Raw genomic sequence first — 18,219 nt, 5'->3', positions numbered from 1 at the left:
CTACCTCTCTGACCTCTCCCATCTTCTCTCCCCCTTCTCCTATCTTCCTTCCATGTGCTACCACTTAGTCCAAGGTGTCTAAATCGGGGAACAGAAGCTACAGTTGAGGAGTATTGGCTCCCTGAAATTGTGATATATAACGTAAGTGAATCCACAGATAAACACATTTCTAGAGGAGGAGGTTCCCGGCTTCCTTTCTATTTTCAAAGTATTTCATGATCTGCTAAATTAGGAGTTATTGTTTCATATACAGTTAATGACACTTCTTTTCAACATGGCTTTTTCTCGTTCTCTCTTGTTTGTTTCTTTCTTAAAAATCGAGCCAGTAAAATTGACTCTTAATTCTTCCCACCTATGTAATTCGGTTTCCACTTATTGTAGGTCACTTGTAATTTTCTATTCTGGTTAAGTGTTCATAGCTTATGCTGCAAATGATCACACACAGAATGAGAGGATAAGATTCAATTACATGCTTGTGCCTGCGCGCCCGTGCACACACACCTCTGTTAAATCAATATTGTAGGGTAGAGGTAAGGTTTTCTGTATTTTTTCATATTTGGGATGGGGGTGGGGTGGCTGACACCCGTAAACACTCAATGATAACATAACACCATCTGATAGAATCCTCACATTCCAGCTGTTGATTAAAAGATCTGGAAAAAGATGTCAGAACAAGCCAAAGGGGAAAGCTCCTGTTTGTCAAGGGGTAGGATGGCCAGCACAGGCCTGGAAAGTGTTCCTGAAAACTACAGCAGAACACTCTATGTTTATTCTCACAATATTTTGTTTGGTTCAGGAAATAGTGGGAGCCCTTCTAGGCTACAGGGTCTTCCATTTGGGAAAACTCAAAGAGGATTATCTCGCTACCTTGTTGACTCTAAGCAGTATTTGAGCCAGGACTGCTGATTCTCCTCAGCCCTGGAGTTGCCCTGCCAGTGGGACAGATTTCCCATTGTAGGATGAAGGCAGCCTGGCTGCACTTGTCATAAAACAATCAAGCAGTTACCTGGGAGGCGACCTGCCCAGGCATAGAGCTCATGCACAACACAAGACAAAATCCTTGCCTTCCGTGAGCACCCTGTCCAGAAAACATTCACGCACATGCATGCCAGCAGATAGACCAGAGTCTGGTTCTCGGACTTTGAAGAAAAGGGAAGAAAGACCAGGGTGGGGTTGGTGAGACACAATTTGAAAAGAGGCTTTGAAATAGAAAAGAGAGGAAGAGAAGGTGCTTCAAGCAGTTTGAAGAACAAAGTCAGGGTAAGGGATTTGCTAATCACTACGTCCCGCACCTTGAATCCATCAGTACAACCACGGCCTCCTTGTGGTGACAGGGAGATTATAACACTCCTGGTACACTGATTACTGTGGCATATACAGCTTTTATTTATTTGTATTCATTTGGAAAGTCAGCATCCAGAACAATAGGTTTCACTCCTGCATTTGCACGTAGCTGGGCTGTCTTTTAATCTAGCCTTCATTTTAATCCCATCAATCCCGAGACAGAAATTAATTCCATTTTACCTATGAGAAATTTGATTGAAATTAAACTATTTTCCAGGCATTACTAAGAACTGCATATGTTTTTGGTTGAAATCGTATATCGCCAGTGATCATGCCTTATCTTCTACAGTGTGTATGTGAACTGCTACACATCAGAGAACTTTTGGAGATCAAGGTGGTCACAGGGAAAAGGCTGAGAATCAGAACTTTAGTCAAAAGAGTCTCCTGGAGTAACATCATGCTTATGTCCTGATCAATGACCCTTAACTGGCCCTTTCTTCAAGACACTTTTATTTCTGGCTAAGGATCACCTACTCTTCAAGACTTAGCAATACAATGCAACTGAGCTGGAAAAGAGGGCGAAGAAGCAAAGACATCATACAAGCATAAAGCTACCAACATGCATCAGCACATAAGACTCGGCTCCTAAGTCTTCCAGGCTCTTCAACTTCAGCCACCTACCCATCTGGCTCACCAGGCTGGCAGAGACAAGGGACTAAAATATCCATTTCTTAGCTCTGCAATCCTGACAGTGAGGCTAAATTACAAGTGTATTCAAAGAATCTTCAAATGTGTAGCATTTCTTCAGATCCATGGTGGGGACTGAGAACTGAGCAAATCCATTTGCAGAGAAATCCAGCAGGCTTGATTATGGTTTGTTATGTCTTTTTTTGGTACTTGACAAAGTTATAATGGACTCGCCCAGCAAAGAAATCTAAATTCCTCTCTTCTGTTCTCTCAGAAAGAAATATGTGTGCATTTTAGTTCTTAACTCCTTAAATTTCTATTTTCTATTGCTGCATATATATTTTTAAGAATAACAACAACATGCCCAACAAGACTCTGTCTAACAAGCCATGAGTGACACATTATTTGATGTGAGTTCTGCACTTTGCAATGTGTTAGGGAAGTGTCAGAACATACAGTTAGTCACTAAATAACCCACGGAGCAACAGACTTGAGAGGGAAGAGGGAGAGTGTCAACCTTGAGGTGCAGACAAGAGTGACTCAATTGCTGGGTGTGGAGACGTCTGAGAGACAACTGAAGCTATCGTTGAAGCTGACAAAAGGAAATGGTACTCAGCAGCCAGCACAGTTTCTGCGTGAAGAGCATCTCAATGTTACAATGGATTAATGAGCTCCTGAGATGGGAACCACCTCTTTTATCTGTTCTTGGGCATAGGAGAGAATATCGGCTTTTACTTCAGAGTAGAAGTCACAGGTTAAATTTAAGGATGGGTAACATGCAAAGGCAGAGGTTAAACAGCAAATAGACTCCCAGCCAGCCAGAAAGAGAGCTCTTGTTTTTCTGCCCATGCAATAGTGACCTGTTCAATGGTCCATGGAAGGTCAGATGTGTCTGTCTCTCTCTGCTGAGTAGGAAGATGCACGGAGTGATATCAGATGGGTATTAAATTAAATATTAGTGGGTATTAAATAGAGTCTAAATGTCTCCAATATTTCTTCTTGGACATGCCAAGTATTTCACCTACAATTTAGCATCCATGGAAGATACTATCTGGCCTGGAAATAACTGAAGGGAAGTATTGTGACCTCTCCTAAAAGTGATCCCTGAAAGGGCAGTGTGCTGAAGCCTGTCCTGTGTCAGACCACACCGACTCTCCTCCAGGCTTTCAGGCTCTAACCATGCTATCACCAAACATCGGAGATTTTAAGTAGAGCATACACTTGTGATACGAATGCTCCCAAAAGGAGATACCCATTCTGAAATGGTCAAGGGGAAATGGCTGGTTGTCAGGCATTTGAGGTGTGCTACTCAGTTTTCAATTAGACTGACGGTTTCACTTGAAAACAGAGAGTTTTTCACTAAAACAAACGAAGAAAAAAATCTTATTTTGTAGGTGGAAAAGAGCCAATAGTGACATTAATAAGATGACATCTCCTAATCCTTAGAAACTTTGCACAAACAGTTGCTGTGTTTAGCGGCAGTCCCGTGGACCACAGTGTCCACACAGAACTGTCTCCTGGCTTCTAAGGATGACACAGAGACTCACAGAGATTCTATTGGAGTTGAGGCACAGGTAAGATGTGCACAGACTCAAGGGATAGAGAGATAGCTTCACGGTAGTGTTTGCTGTATGATCTTAAAAACCTGGGTTCAGCCCTTGGAACTCATTGTGGAATGAGAGAATTGGCATCTGAAAGCTGTACACACACACACACACACACACACACACACACACACACACACACACACACACACACACACCACTACCAGCACCAGCACCTCCACCACCAACAACCAAAGCAACCAAATGATGATGATGATGATGATGATGATGATGATGATGATAATGATGATAATGATAATAATAATAAAAAGAAAACAGAAAAACAGATCATGGATCCTTCACCACTATCTCTTCCCACCATGACCCTGTGTCCATTTGGTACTGGACAACAGTTCAATGTCCAGGACAGCCTTACCATGTGGGGAGTCTCCATGATAAACAGAGAAGGAAAAGAGAAAAATGAAATCTACCCAGCTCTAGGGACTTCAATCAGGCTAAAGTTAATGGCAAAGATCCCGCCTTTCCCAGGATGGCTGCATGTCTGTAACAATCTCAGCTGGAGAGCCGAGCAGGTACAGGGAGGAGGGCAGGCAGAATTTCATTTAAAAGGCAAAGGAAAGCAAATGTTCTCCTCTCCCTGGTGAAGCAGGGAGCTTTCCTGGGGCCCTGCTCAGACCAATCTCATTCCCTGCACACTCTACGGCTCTCTCAAACAGCTCATGATCAAATACTAGAAGGTGACCCTGCCTTCCATTTTGAAAGAGCCGCAGTCTCTCTCTTGGCACACATTCAGGGTGTGTCTTTGTCTCTCTAAACTCAGAATGAGAGCTGGAGAAAGATGAAGGGAGGTTCCAGCTTTTCACCAGGGAGAGAAGAAAAATTCACTCAGATTCACAAGAAGAAATGGTTTCTCCATTCCTTCTGAAGCAGCTCTCCATTTGGCTCCCTCTCCAAGTCACTACAATACTGCGAGGAAGAAGCCTATCTGCCATCTAAGACTGTCCCTTCAAGGGGAGTCTCCCTGCCTTAAAGCACCACCGTCTCTAAAGTTTCCACTGAAAAAGGAGTGCATGTACTCTCCTCCTCCTCTCTGTTCCTGTCCCATTCTTCTCTTGGCAGGGCATTAAGTGAAAGGGCACACCCTCGGCACCAGGGTAGACAGGATGATCACATCCCCCACAGATTCCTTGGCTGACAACAGACCCTGTCTGGGAAACAGTTTAGGATCAAGACATGGGTCATTCTGAAAATCGAAGCCGAGGGGTTTTTTAGTTCGGATCCGACACTGGAAAAATTAAATTTCAGGGGGTCTGTCCTTGGACCCCAGTTTCACTCAAGTTTCCCAGAAAATTCAACCCTTGTAGGACAGGGACAGAGATGCTCATGTGTAGGACAGGGACAGAGATGCTGATGTGTACCATGAATATGTAGATGGGTAGATACAGAAGTAGGCAAGCAAAGGGACAGAGTACAGATGGCTCTGTGGAGAATAAAGGATCCTTGACAAAAGTCCTCAAAGACATTGTCCTTTCCTTAAATGAGCCCTGTAGTCAACCTTCCTTCCTTTCAAACCTTTGTTCTTCTTTGCCATGTTGTAGGAAATGGATTTTTTCCCTCTCTTTTCTATGAAATGCCACTGGATCCTTACTTTAGCTGTAGAAGGGGGAAGCTCAATCATGTTTTACTAATGATTTCATGTACAGAAAACCTAGAGTGACTTATGTTCAGACAATGTCCCAGCAAGCCAAGACAACTATCCAATTACGTACCTGTCTGAGGTTACTAGAGGTGGACTGGGCCCACTCTCTCCCTTGAAAAGAAAAATGTAGTTCAGACAGACTGAATGACATAACCAATGAAAGCATGTAGTATATTTTACATATGTATTTTAAGATTGATATTTTCCTCAAAACTTAAGTTTTAGATGCTCAGAAATCTGTGGGTGGAAGGCTGGGATACAGAAAGAATCAAGAAGAACAGAAGGTTTGCTAGGACTCAAGACAGAGAAAGAAAAAGGCCCCCGGAGCAGACTCCGAAACAATGAGCCATGAAGGACTTCACATCCACAAGCACGGCAGGCAGAAAGGCAAACACAGAACAAGGGGTTGGCCATTGAGCCAGCTGGTTACTCGTCATAGGTATGATAAATGAAATGGTGTTGGCAGAAAGCATGAAGCACAATGATGAAAACTTGAGATTAATTTTAGGGACATTTAAGCTCTTTGCATCCTGCTTTTCTACTAACTGCATGACATTCTTCCCATTGGCTGCATTCACAGAACATTGGAGCACACCAAGTGGTCATCTCATTTCCATACGCCTATTCAAAAACAGGAATTTAAGAGAGAGCTAGAGAGAGGAGATACTAGTTATTCTGTTTCTTCCCCTGCCTTGAATAACTCACTGCTGAAAAGACACCCCTCAAAAATCTGGTCTACACCTCTGAATGTCAGAGAAAGGAAGTGAGGTGGCTTCTTTACTGTTTACAAATAAGATTGTATGCAGATAACTACTTAACGTGCTAAGTGAGTTCGAAATCCCATTGAGGCAGAAGGCAAATCCACAGCCAACTTAAGTGTAAGCAACCTTCTAAATAAACGTGTATTAATACTAACTACCAAGGCACTTGGTATGCATAGAGCAGAGTCCAAGGAAGGCCCCCTCTCAACCTAAAATGCAAGTTATACAATTATGCTTGAGATCCTACTCGGATATGCCCTTTTACTGAATCCTCTCAGCCTCATGGAATTGCAAGGGTTAAACCTGGAGCCTCTGACATCATCAGTGTTAGATCCAGACTCTTGGCTCTTCAACTGACAAGGATTTCTAGTAACAACCACTGTATATAACTCTAAGCAGACCAGCTTGTATTTGTCTCTTGTATTTGTCTCTTGTTATGTTTTAAATGATGTGGGATGTGGTTCTAATGTGTACAGGTGAGGTCTCCTACAAAGCCTTCTTATTTTCTCTAGAGATGTAACCAAAAGAGTTTTTCCAATTTTTTGCTTTAAGATTTCATGGGCAACCTCGAAAAGATGCATTCTTGGCTTTATAGTATTGTGCCTACACATCTGAATGCTGTGGCTTATGTGAAGCCATTAAGAGGATGAGTCTTGCTTGTGTTCTTTGGACCTGCTAAAGTTGTTCTCTCTGTCTGAAGTTCAGCAAGACACACACTTGAGCAAGCACAGCTCACGTTCCAAGAAAGAGCTAGAGAAACACAACATCTAGGCAACATGGTCTTAGTTCTATATACACTCATGATGCCCATTTTAAACTTACGCATGCAATTCTTGCCAAGTCATTGTTCCTTGGAACGAGAAAATTAAATTTCATGGGGGTCAATGTGGGTGGTATTCTGCAGAAAGTTTACTAGAAATTTTTGCTATAAACTGGTGACATGGAGGCTAATTATTGTCATTTACTAAGCATTTTAGTAAAAACATGTTTAAGAGGGTTAGATCATTTCTGGGGCTCATTATCCATAGATAGCAGAATGTCACAGTCCGGCTTGACTAACACACATTCCTTTTCAGTACATCATAATTCCCTCTCAAAACCCGGGACCGCTAGGAACGTATATTGTGGGAGGTTTAATCATGTTCTCCATGATGATTCTCACATTGTGTAATGGACCATGTAGAAGAAGACTTTTAGAGCAATGCCTTAAGGGATTCTAGATTATAGAGTTTTCCTGTGGACTGAGCAATGTTTGAGGAAAGGGCCATCCCAGGCCATGATTCCCTATTCCATCCATAACGGCATAATGTATTACTAGTATTTGTCATGTTTTGATTTAAACATTTATAAAAAAAAATTACAACTTGAAAACTCATGCCTTAAGAAGAAAAGCCTTTATACAGACTTTACCTGGGAAAATAATTTAGCCAGCCCACCACACAGAAGACACTGATGCGGTCATCTCTGTCAAGAAGCATGTATCCACACCTTGTTTCCGAACATCCTTTCATGTCTGCCGTGAGCCGCTAACAGGAAAAATGCTCACTCTTCCTTCAGTACTTGGCAGACAGGGAAGCCCTCTTTGTTCATTCTGAGGTTCCAAAACTCCACGTTTTAAAGTGTATTTCCCATCCCAGGGAGAGAAGGAGCCGAAGATGAGTTATATCTCCAGGGGCAAACCGGGCTTTGCGTCTTTCATCTCAACAAAATTAAGAAATCATATGACAAGCGTCGCCAGGCACTTTGCAATGTTCATACAACACTCGCAGAGGAGCTCTGACATCTCACACATGCTAAGCAAAGCCTCGTGCTTGGAGACACCCATCCTTACCTCCTTCTTATCCATTACTAAATTTTTGCTTAAAACTGACCAAATAGTTTGCTTGTGTGTCTTCAAAGCACATATCAATGCGTCTAAGCCACCATTTCCTTTGTAAATCGATATATTCTAATGCTTGAGAACATGTAAGATAACCCAAAGCACCAGTGAGAGGACCTCGGTCTGGAAGCAAATGTTTTTCACTTAGTGTGATCGTTTGGCAGAGGATCTGAGTTCCTAGAGTCAAATCTGAAGCAATCAATCATGCTTACAGGTACGTATGTAAAACAGATGAAGTTAAGGCAAGGTCAGGAACAGTGGGACCTTGTAGTTTACAGGTAATTTCACATTTATAAGCCTCGGATAAAATGGGAAAATCACTGGCAGAAACCTACCAGGAACTCTGTAACAACTCTTAACAGCCTAGTCTGGAGTCACCCATGCCCACTCAGGAATCTTGTCAAGAGGTGTCCCCACCTCCTTCCCAAGCCTGGGAGGCAGCCCTAGCCACTATCAATGGAGGCATTAGATTTCAAACCATTGTAGCCTAACATAGTAGGCATGGGAGGCAATGGCTCTGCCTGGTGAACTTCCCGTCAATATGTTTTTCTGAACTTGAGTTGCGTTTGCCCCTAAAGGACTATGTTCCTGAGTATAGCAAATACAAGAATCACTGAGGCTTGGCATCCACTGCTGTAAATATTGTTCATGATTACAGGCATCTTTCCTTCCTGGCCAAGATCAATCCTCCTCTTTGTACAACCCTATTTATCTAGCCTCCTACTTCATTTTCTTCTTTCTTCCCTCCCTCCCTCCCTCCCTCCCTCCCTCCCTCCTCTCCTGTCTCCTTCCCTTCCTCTCCTTCTTCCCTTTTTTCCTCTCCCCTCCCCTCCCCTCCCTCCTCTTATCCCTCCCGAACTCTCCTTGCCTTCTTCTAGCCCTCTCCATCTCATTCCCCTTGAGCAAACGAGGTTGGGAATCCCTATAAATTTCCAAAGGCTAATGGCATTAAGTCTTCGCGAAAACTTCATAAAGTGGTACTATAATTATACCGTTTTACAAAGGAGAAAACAGAAACCTAGCAACACTGAATCGCTTATTCAAAGGCACGCAGTTGTAAATGCCAGATCTATAGAGTACACTCAACTCCATTTACAGGCGGAAATTACGTTCATTTGCAGCCATTCTTCGTGGTAGCATGGCCAGCAATCTCGACGCAGTTGTGGGTCACTGCATCCCACTTTGGAAAGCCTTAATCTTTTAGAGACACCTACCAAGATAAACAGTAGATAGGCGTTTCCAAAACAAATAAAAAAAGAAATAGGAAGAAAAAAAAAAAGGAAACAACCCAACTGGAAGATGTGGGGTAAAGTATTTACTGGACAAACAGGATCTAACTTTAGATTTCTAGTACTCATGTCAAAAGGCGAGCATGAAAAGAAATTCCTATAACCTGATCACCTGGAGGAAGAGGCAGGGAGATTCCGGGGCTAACTCCATTCGGTCTAGTCAACAAGAGAGTCCCAGGCACTGGGACAGACATTAAATAAACAAACAAACAAATAAGGAGAGCTTTGAAGGAAGATAAACCTGATGTCAGTTTCTGGCCCCCACATACATCTTTAGTTGCCCTCCACATGACCCCACAAAAATACTTAAGTTAAAGTAGTAGTCATTTATTGTGGGAAGGAAATATCTCATATCTTAAAAAGCCGACAGCGTTATAATCACTTTTTAACCATAGAGGGAAATGGCAAACACGCTGTGCATTCAGACCTTAGCACTTCTGCGAAGATTGCTAAATATTCCAAGATCTGTGTGTTGCATAAGTAGCCAGAACAATTTTATTCCTAAAAGCATGAAGGATCTGGACAAAAGAAGGCAAGAAGTTCAGGGAAAGTACAGAGACTTTCATCAGAGAGAGAGAAGGAAAGTAGGGTCTTCCTCTGCTTGGGAAGGACTACCGTCTATGACAAATTATCTATTTATCTATCTATCTATCTATCTATCTATCTATCTATCTATCTATCTATCTATCTATCTATCGTATGTGTGAGGGTGTGAGTTTGAGAGAGGGTATGACATGATGAACAGGTGGAGGTCAAATGATACCTAACTTCTGGGAGTCTGTTATCCTTCCCCTATAGGTTATGAGAACCAACCTCAAGTATCAGGATTGCATGAAAATAACTTTACCATCTAGACGTATTGCAAGTCCCTAAAACTTTAAAAGGACAATCTTCATCTTCCAAACACCTTTGCTTAGGGGTTCCTTTTCTTTTAATCCATCCATCCATCCATCCATCCATCCATCCATCCATCTGTCCATCTGTCCGTCCATCCATCCGTCCATCCATCCACCCATCCATTCATTCAATGCCATGCATTAGGACAATGTCTTTTGATCATACCAACACCAATTTCCTTCTTCAGTTTCTCTCAGAATCTGCGCCATAACTCATTTTACTTTATATCCTTTTCTCTTAAGCTATTGAGTCTGGTCAGCGCTGTTCATAAGTGCATGAGTCCACATTACACTGGAGAGTGGGCAACCTACCGCAGGCACTGGTCTAAAGAAGACTGAATCCCCCTATTCTAGTACTTCATAAACTGCCAACTGCCAGCACTCCTTAGCTAGGGGAGGGGTTTTATGAGACCCTCCCACATCTTTATAGAAATTTTGAGTGGCTCGATCTTATTTTGTAGTCAGCCACATCCACCACCAGTACAGTGACCCCGTTATTTCCCAGAGACACTTTCCTGCACTCCTTCCCAATTTCTGGCTCTTAGACTATTTCTATTCTCTCTTCTACAACGTTCCCCAGGCCACATGGGGATAGAGTGTGATCTGGTTGTTCAATCTAAGGATGCAAACTCCACAGTTACCAATTTCCTGAACTAGGACCTTGTATTGATCATCATTCACAGCAATAGAAGCTTGTCTGGTGAGGGTCGAGAGTTGCACCTAACTTCTGTCTGACTGTCTGTCTGACTGACTGACTGTCTGTCTGTCTGTCTGTCTGTCTATCTATCTATCTATCTATCTATCTATCTATCTATCTATCTATCTATCTATCCATCTATCTATCATCTATCTACTACACACAGATAAGTACTGAGAAGGCAGTTTGATATTATCCCTCTTTAGGCAGTAATAATGGTGGGCCATCCCCTGGGGCTTTTGGACTCCTTATCCATGGGTTCTTGACCAGGTACTTTAGATCTGCTTAGGGTTTTTCTCAGAAAGATGGCTAGATGTTTTATAGATCACTAGCAGGTTATGTGCTTGCCTTGATTACTTCTTTCTCTTTCTTTTTCACCTTCTCTGTCGCTGTCTATGTCTGTCTGTCTGTCTGTCTGTCTGTCTGTCTGTCTCTCTCTCTCTCTCTCTCTCTCTCTCTCTGTGTGTGTGTGTGTGTGTGTGTGTGTGTGTGTGTGTGTTGTGCATTGATGGAAGTGTGGATAGCCCTATCTATGCATGCATGTGTCCTGCTCCATTGCTCTCCACACTTTTGTTTTCAGGCAGGGTCTCTCTGTTAGTTTGGGTACTTTAATTACCCACTCTGGTCTGCTAGCCTGTTGTTATTTTTCTTAGAGCTAGGGTTTGCACCTATGGATTTGTATAAACTAAATGGTTTTTATTGGATGAAGTGAAAAATCTCTTTGAATTGCTATTCAACAAATATTCGTGCAACCAAACAACTACCCCTTCCGCAGAAGGCCGTACTCTTGAACTAAGCACGGAAGGATCATGAATCCGGGGGACCAGATTGAAAATTCTTTAAGAGGGTTGGGGATTTAGCTCAGTGGTAGAGCGCTTGCCTAGCAAGCGCAAGGCCCTGGGTTCGGTCCCCAGCTCCAGAAAAAAGAAAAAAGAAAAAAAATTCTTTAAGGATCCAGGCACTTGGCTGTTTCCCAAACAGGTTTGTTCTCAGTGGAGAAATTTTGCAAACTCTGATGCAGTTCCAAAAGGCATTCTCAGTAGGTTTAGCAAACAAAATGTCCTTGGAAAATAGGGATAGACTTTAAGCATGGTGACCCTGAGGCAGGCATAACACCATAGAACACACAGGTACACTGTATCTCGCTAACGCTATGCCTTTTTGGTATTTCATGGGAACTTCTGGAAACAGCTGGCTCACCAGCAACTTCTCTTGGCCGGGATATGGAGAATATGTGTGCATTTGTGTCTCACACGATGTGGTCTCAATGAACCAAAGTTTGCTCAAAACGCTCTATGATTTTGCTTGCAAGAGCTCGGTGATCATCTCACCAAGCTATGGAGAATTGGGGCTCTAGACTCACGTGGATGACTCAGTTATATTGGACTGTGTCTCCTTTAACTTCTAACTCCATTAAGGTACCCTGTTTTCTTATCGCAGGAATTAATGTGTGCGTGGCTTCTACTCCATCCCTCTTCTAAATGGGTGTCCTCAGAATTGCTGACTGATTTCCTTAGAAGGGACTCGTCTACTCGTTGCCCACTAAGATGATGAACAATGGAAATGAAGCCTCACCTGGGCTGGAAGAAACTGCTAACTTGGTTTGACTTCTAGTAATTAAGATACCTGGATCCTTCCAGTGTCTCACAAGCACAGAGATGACAACAGTGACAGTGTTGATGCATGTTTTAGCAGTCACACTGGACAATTCACTTATGACTCTAGGAAACTTACATCTTTTGCTGACCCTTAGGGCACTCCTTTCCCACCAAAGAAACACTGCAAGGTGTCCTTTGGTACACTGTATCGCCACAATAAAGAATTCTGCAAGGTCCACATGCTCTGAAAGCCTCTGAATTTGATGAGCATCCTGGACGCCCACACAGAACACTTGCAGACTTCACACCCACTCTCAGTTACTAAAGGTGGGGATCACCTAGAGCCTAGCTGGTACTTAAGGGCAGCATATTATACACACCGTGGCAGTGAACTAGTGAGGCTCCGGGCACACACAGCTCAGGAGACAGCAAAGCCTGTGTGGTTGGAAGGAGGCCTGCCTGTATCTCTTACTGGTCTTTCAGGGATGGAGGTCTATGTTTTCTTTCTGTATTTCTTGCTACTTCAAGCCTTGTTTGGGGAAGCATTCACCCACAACCAGTGATGCCATAATCACTCTGAAGCGGCTCCTGAAGTCATCACTGGCTCTATTTCCCTTCCAGTAGGCAAGGAACTCGAGAGTACGCACAGCCTTTGAGGAAAACAAAAACTTTAGTTCCAAAACAAGTGTGAGGAAGGCACCTACAGCCTGAGGGCCATGGGATTCATTGGTGTTTGTGTGTGTGGGGGGGGGTTAAGATAGAGGGATGTTAGAAATGACAAGGTACATCTGAGTATATGCACCTACTCACCTTTGCTATCTCTAAAAGAAAAGAAAATGTGAGCGTCAATACTGACCATTCTCTTTGGTTTTCCCTACAGCTTCCCTCAGCCTCCTGGAATATTGAGTAAGCCAATCCTAAGACACAGAAACTTACCTGGAAGGCTATCTTCTCAGTAAGTACTGTCTCTTTAATGTACTGGATGCAAAATAGCAAGCATGCTTGATAATCAAGTCACAAAGTTTATTGTCCTATTTCAAGGTATTAAAGTGTCTTTGTTATAACATGAACGGTAGAATATGAGGTTGATAAAAATAGCTCTACTTTATAGACCTATAAAGATTCCTACAGTGGCCTCTTTTAATGACTCAGCACATGAAAAACATGAAGAACTGGGAACCATCCCACTTCTTGACAGATAAAAGTATGTATCAAAAAAAAAAAAAAACCCACCATAAAACAACATCGATAGCAGCAACAACAACAAAAACCAACTCTTAGTTACTTGCCCTGGACAGAATTCTGGTTTCAAAGTATGCACAGAGTGGAAGGTCCAGGTCACAGCCCTCCCCACAGTGCAGGAATCCCCTTCTCTAAGCTCTCTGACAGACAGAGACCCAGCTTGAGTACTTCCTCTAAGTGTTGCTACTGGCATAGTAATCATCTTTAAAAGTTCCACCTTTATTCAGGTGAAATCCCCGCCCCCACCACTTAGTTCCAAGGAACAGGAGCCTTAGTTCCAGTCACCCTTTATGGGTCTATGGTCTTCCTGTGAAGTGGGATGTGAACCCCATTTTACCTAAGAAACAGAGAGGCTGAGGGCTGAGATAGCCATTCTTGGCCTCAGGATTGGGTTCAGAAATTCCCCGCAACCCCCAGGAGATTCCACTCCTCTCCTCTAACCCTGCTCTGAAGTCCTGCCTACAACTGTCCATCATCATTGCCTGGTCCTCCCAAAGGTGCCCAGCCACAAATGCCATCTCTATATAGCCCAGGCAGAATTTTCTAAGTTCCTTCAATTGATGCTCCATGCTTCATAGCATCCTTAGATCACAGAAGCTTTCTTTAAAATGTGACTCCCCAAACTGAGCAGAGTACCAGTGAGAAAAACAAGTATTCCTAACAGTTACATGTTTAAAAAAAAGTATTTAAGAATTGGTTTTTGGTGCGGACCAGTGACTCGTTGCTAGGAGCATTTGCAAGGGAAGATGTGTGAACAGAAGAGTATATTGTGGGACCTACTGTGACACACTACAGCTTCCATTATGCAATCCTTTCTATATTTTGCTTGATTTTCATTTGTTTTACTTTATTTTGTGTGGGAGGTTGCAAGGGTGGAGGGCAGATACACCGGGACAGGGAGATGAGTGGGACTGCCCGATGTGCAGGATGTAAAATTCACAAAGAATCAATAGGAAGTTGGGGAAAAAAGGATTGGTTCTTGGCACTGGGATGGAGGGTGGGCAGTACAGATATGAGACCTTTATCTATTTCCACAGTGCAAGTGCTTCCAGTTACAACAACCAATCTGAAGTCACCCATTGTAGAGAAGAGAAGAGATGTACCCAACTGACTCTTCCCATTGGCCCAGGGATGGCTTCACTACAGTACTGTCATGGTCAGTATCTGATGTGCCTATGATCCACTCAACTCCAGCCACTTACGTGAGGTAAGAGGGAGACTGCACTGTGCCATAGCAACACATGAGGTGATCACTGTTCAGCTTTGGGGCCTCCCCACCCCCACCTGCATTCGAAACTCACAATCCTCTAAATTCTGATACTGGGAGTAGGGTGGGGTCTGTGGCCAATAAAGAGGGTCTAAGTCACAGCTCTGCTGTGGTTGCTTTCAGTGGCGAGCATAGCATAAAACTAACTACATACCTCTGGGCTCAGGGGAAGGTAGGCAGGAAGAAACTAGTAATAGTGGTCCTTCTGCAGAAGCTCTCATTAGAAACTTAGTGGGGAATTCCCCACTGATCTCTAAACTCTTTAAACACGAATTACCCCAAGGTCGAATTTATTAGTAGATCTACCAGGCCAATAGAACTCTGAGCTTTGGTACCGAATCCCTCTCATCTCTGGTGCCTCCCTTAAGTCTTGTGATTCAGCCAAGGCAGCTGCTTATATCCCAACCAAACCCCGAGTGGTTCACTGTGCATACAAAAATAGACACATGAGGCACTCGGTACTGTCATGGGCCTATCATTAGAACCTAGATGCACTCAGGTTATTCTCCAGTGAGGAGAAAGGGAAGACAGTAGATGGCAAATACGTGGCCTGGGCTAATCCAAAAGCACTAGGAGTACCTAAAGGTCCTCAGAAATGGTTTTTACTTGTCTAATAGTCAGCGTGCCTATATCTTCAAGAGGATGCTAAAATATTGGCTCTCACAGGACTGGGAGATGAATAAAATAGTAGGGGATAATGAATGGGCTCTGTACTCACTACACTGGTGACCTCATTAGAGACACTTATCTTTTTGGTCTCTATTAAACAAAATGCCAAATGGCTGCATAGAAGCAAGGTCATGGGAAGGAAGGAGTCACCAATCTCTGTGTGTGAATTTCTCTGCTCTGAACATGGCTTTAAGATCTATCTCTGCCATTCAGCCATTGTGAAATCACGAAAGCTTGTCTCATGGAAACATGGAAGGAGTGGTTGAGAGGAAGACGGGTCAACTTTCAAAGATCATCATGCTCTTGAGCCAGAGGCACATAGAGAATTTAGTAGAGAGTACCAGAGCCTCTTAGTCAGAGTCCAGGCATTTTGCCTCAGTCCCAACTATGTCTCTCAGCAGTGTGTGTCATTTGGAAAAGTCCCTAAAGAAAGATGGGTAGGATCTTGGAGAAACTGATAGTTATGACCTCCTGGCTTATATTGCTACATCATATTGTTGAGTGGGATTGACGCAAAGCAATTCTATTCAGCTGCTGTCCTGTTTAATCCAAACTTAATCTAAAGTGAGTAGCATGGATGTCTCAGTCCTAAGGTGGTTGTGTGCATGATCCCAGCCCGTGCCTCCAAGAATAGCCTACACCTAGGGAGACCTAGAAGCTCATGAACCAGACATGAGACAGGCAGCCAACCACAGCTGAAAGGAGAGTTGGCCCTCTGAGCAGATTTCCAGAACAAGTCTTGTATCCTGTATGTGAAAATTCATATTCTGAGAGAGGAGGACCCTTGGGAAAATCATGAAATTTCTTTTCTTCATTGACTGACATTCTCAGCCCAGGGAGGAGCTGGCAGCTGGAGGAACTGACTGAGTGCAAACTAGATTTATTCAGTGTTAGAAGCATCAAAGGGTCCTAGACATGTCTTACGGACAAGGATATTTAGATTCAGAAAAGAAGAACATCATATGATGACCATCACTTGTATGTGGACAAAGGAAAGGAAGAGAGGGAAATGAAGAGATATTAGTATGGGAGAGAGGCGAGGACAAAGGAAGCTACCTGAAATGAGAAACAGCTGTCAAGAGATTGACACTTTATAAACCCTTCCCTCATAGCTCTCTCCTAGCTTTCTGAGTCACATCTCCCTCAAATAGCAAGATCCCACCCTCGATCTCATCCTGTGTTTATACATTCTGACAGAGTAGACTTTGATACCTCACTTCTCTCTGTCAATCTGATTATGGACATAATTATGGTCCAAACAAAGACTTAACTCTCTCAAAACCTTTGCAGACTCTTCCTTCTCTGAACGTTTCTGCTGTTGTTTCTGTCCACTTAATTTGGCCCTCGGCATCCATACTTTTCTACCATCTCTAATGATATTAGAGTGAATCCATTAATTCGTCCAGGGTGATGGTTATGATGGTCATGATAACTATGATGATGATGATGATGATGATGGTGATGATGAGATGACGAAGATAATGAAGCTTAGGAGTCTTTCACGAGCTAGCAGACCTATCTTACACTGCACATCACTCTCTATGTTCAGTCATGGTGACAAGAGTTCTTTAAAGGAAGGCAGAAGATGCTTGAGTTTGCATCAGCTTCTGAGACTTAACATGGTCTTCAATACAGCACATATGTAGCAAATGACTGCTGACTACGGAATGAAAACACAAAGATTTTGGAATGAAATTATACTGTGATTTGCTTTTGAGATGACCAGTGGTGCTGCACAGATGTGCTCGTTTTTACCAAAACCTCTCACCCATTCTCAAAGGACAACAGAGGGGAACAGAACTGGAAAGTAGGGTAAAGTGTCAAAAGGAAAAAAATGCCAAGACAGCTACTATAAGGTTCTCCAGAGCACAGAAGAGGGAGGGACCTCACACCGTCTCCCGTTCCCAGAATGACATGACAGTTTTTAATAGCGATTTACAGATACAGGAAGATTTCAGATCTCATCTGTGTGACACCTCACACCAATAATCGGTTGTGCTGAGGAACAGGAATCAACTCGAAGGATTTGGGAGTTTAGAAGTATTTGCAAGAGGACCCGCTGCGGAGGAGCTAGTCTTTCTCAGGTCAAATGGTATTGGAAGGTAATACCAAGTTCTCATTTCATAAATAATTAATAGTTGTCTGATGTCAAGTAGGCTAAAGTAATCGTGAACTTTGTAAAAGCTCTCACAAGTACCAGTCCTATGCCGGAGTCTCAAGTGTGGCTCACAACAATCTCTCTGAGTCAGGACCGCGAGATGCTATTGAAGAGAAAGAATCTGGGCTGAGGGGGAGCTTGCTGGACACTCCGTAGAGTGAGTAACGGCATCACGCTCCTCTGCTCTGATGCTGTGTGCTCTTCCCTGGGACCTTTACCTTGTACAGCTTAGTCACACATCAGATAGCTTTTAACCCAGGCCTTGCCTCCACCTAGCACAGGCCAAACAACTGCAGCACCACAGTGTCGTGTCACCTCACTTCTTCACATGTGGGTATCCCACACTGGCCTAACTCACACTGCCCAAAGAAACGTTCTGGCATTTTAACACCAAATCCCCTCCTTGAAAGACTAGAGACTTGAAAAGTGAAGGTAATTCACCTGCTGTGGAGATCTAGGCTCTTCATTTGCAGGCCTAGGGTTAAACCTCAGGTATCACTCCTGGTTCAGCACTCTTAGTACTGGATT

At 43.2% G+C, this 18,219-nt stretch overlaps 1 protein-coding gene across 1 annotated transcript in view; it reads right to left on the bottom strand.

Moving 5' to 3' along the window:
- Window positions 1-18,219, bottom strand: part of Setbp1 (SET binding protein 1) — a 365,848-nt gene that overhangs the window by 173,445 nt on the left and 174,184 nt on the right. The window lies entirely within an intron of this gene.

The sequence above is a fragment of the Rattus rattus genome, chromosome 15 (assembly GCF_011064425.1).
Source record: "Rattus rattus isolate New Zealand chromosome 15, Rrattus_CSIRO_v1, whole genome shotgun sequence".
Taxonomy (NCBI): Eukaryota; Metazoa; Chordata; class Mammalia; order Rodentia; family Muridae; genus Rattus; species Rattus rattus.
This window is presented reverse-complemented; position numbering and strand designations above follow the sequence as displayed.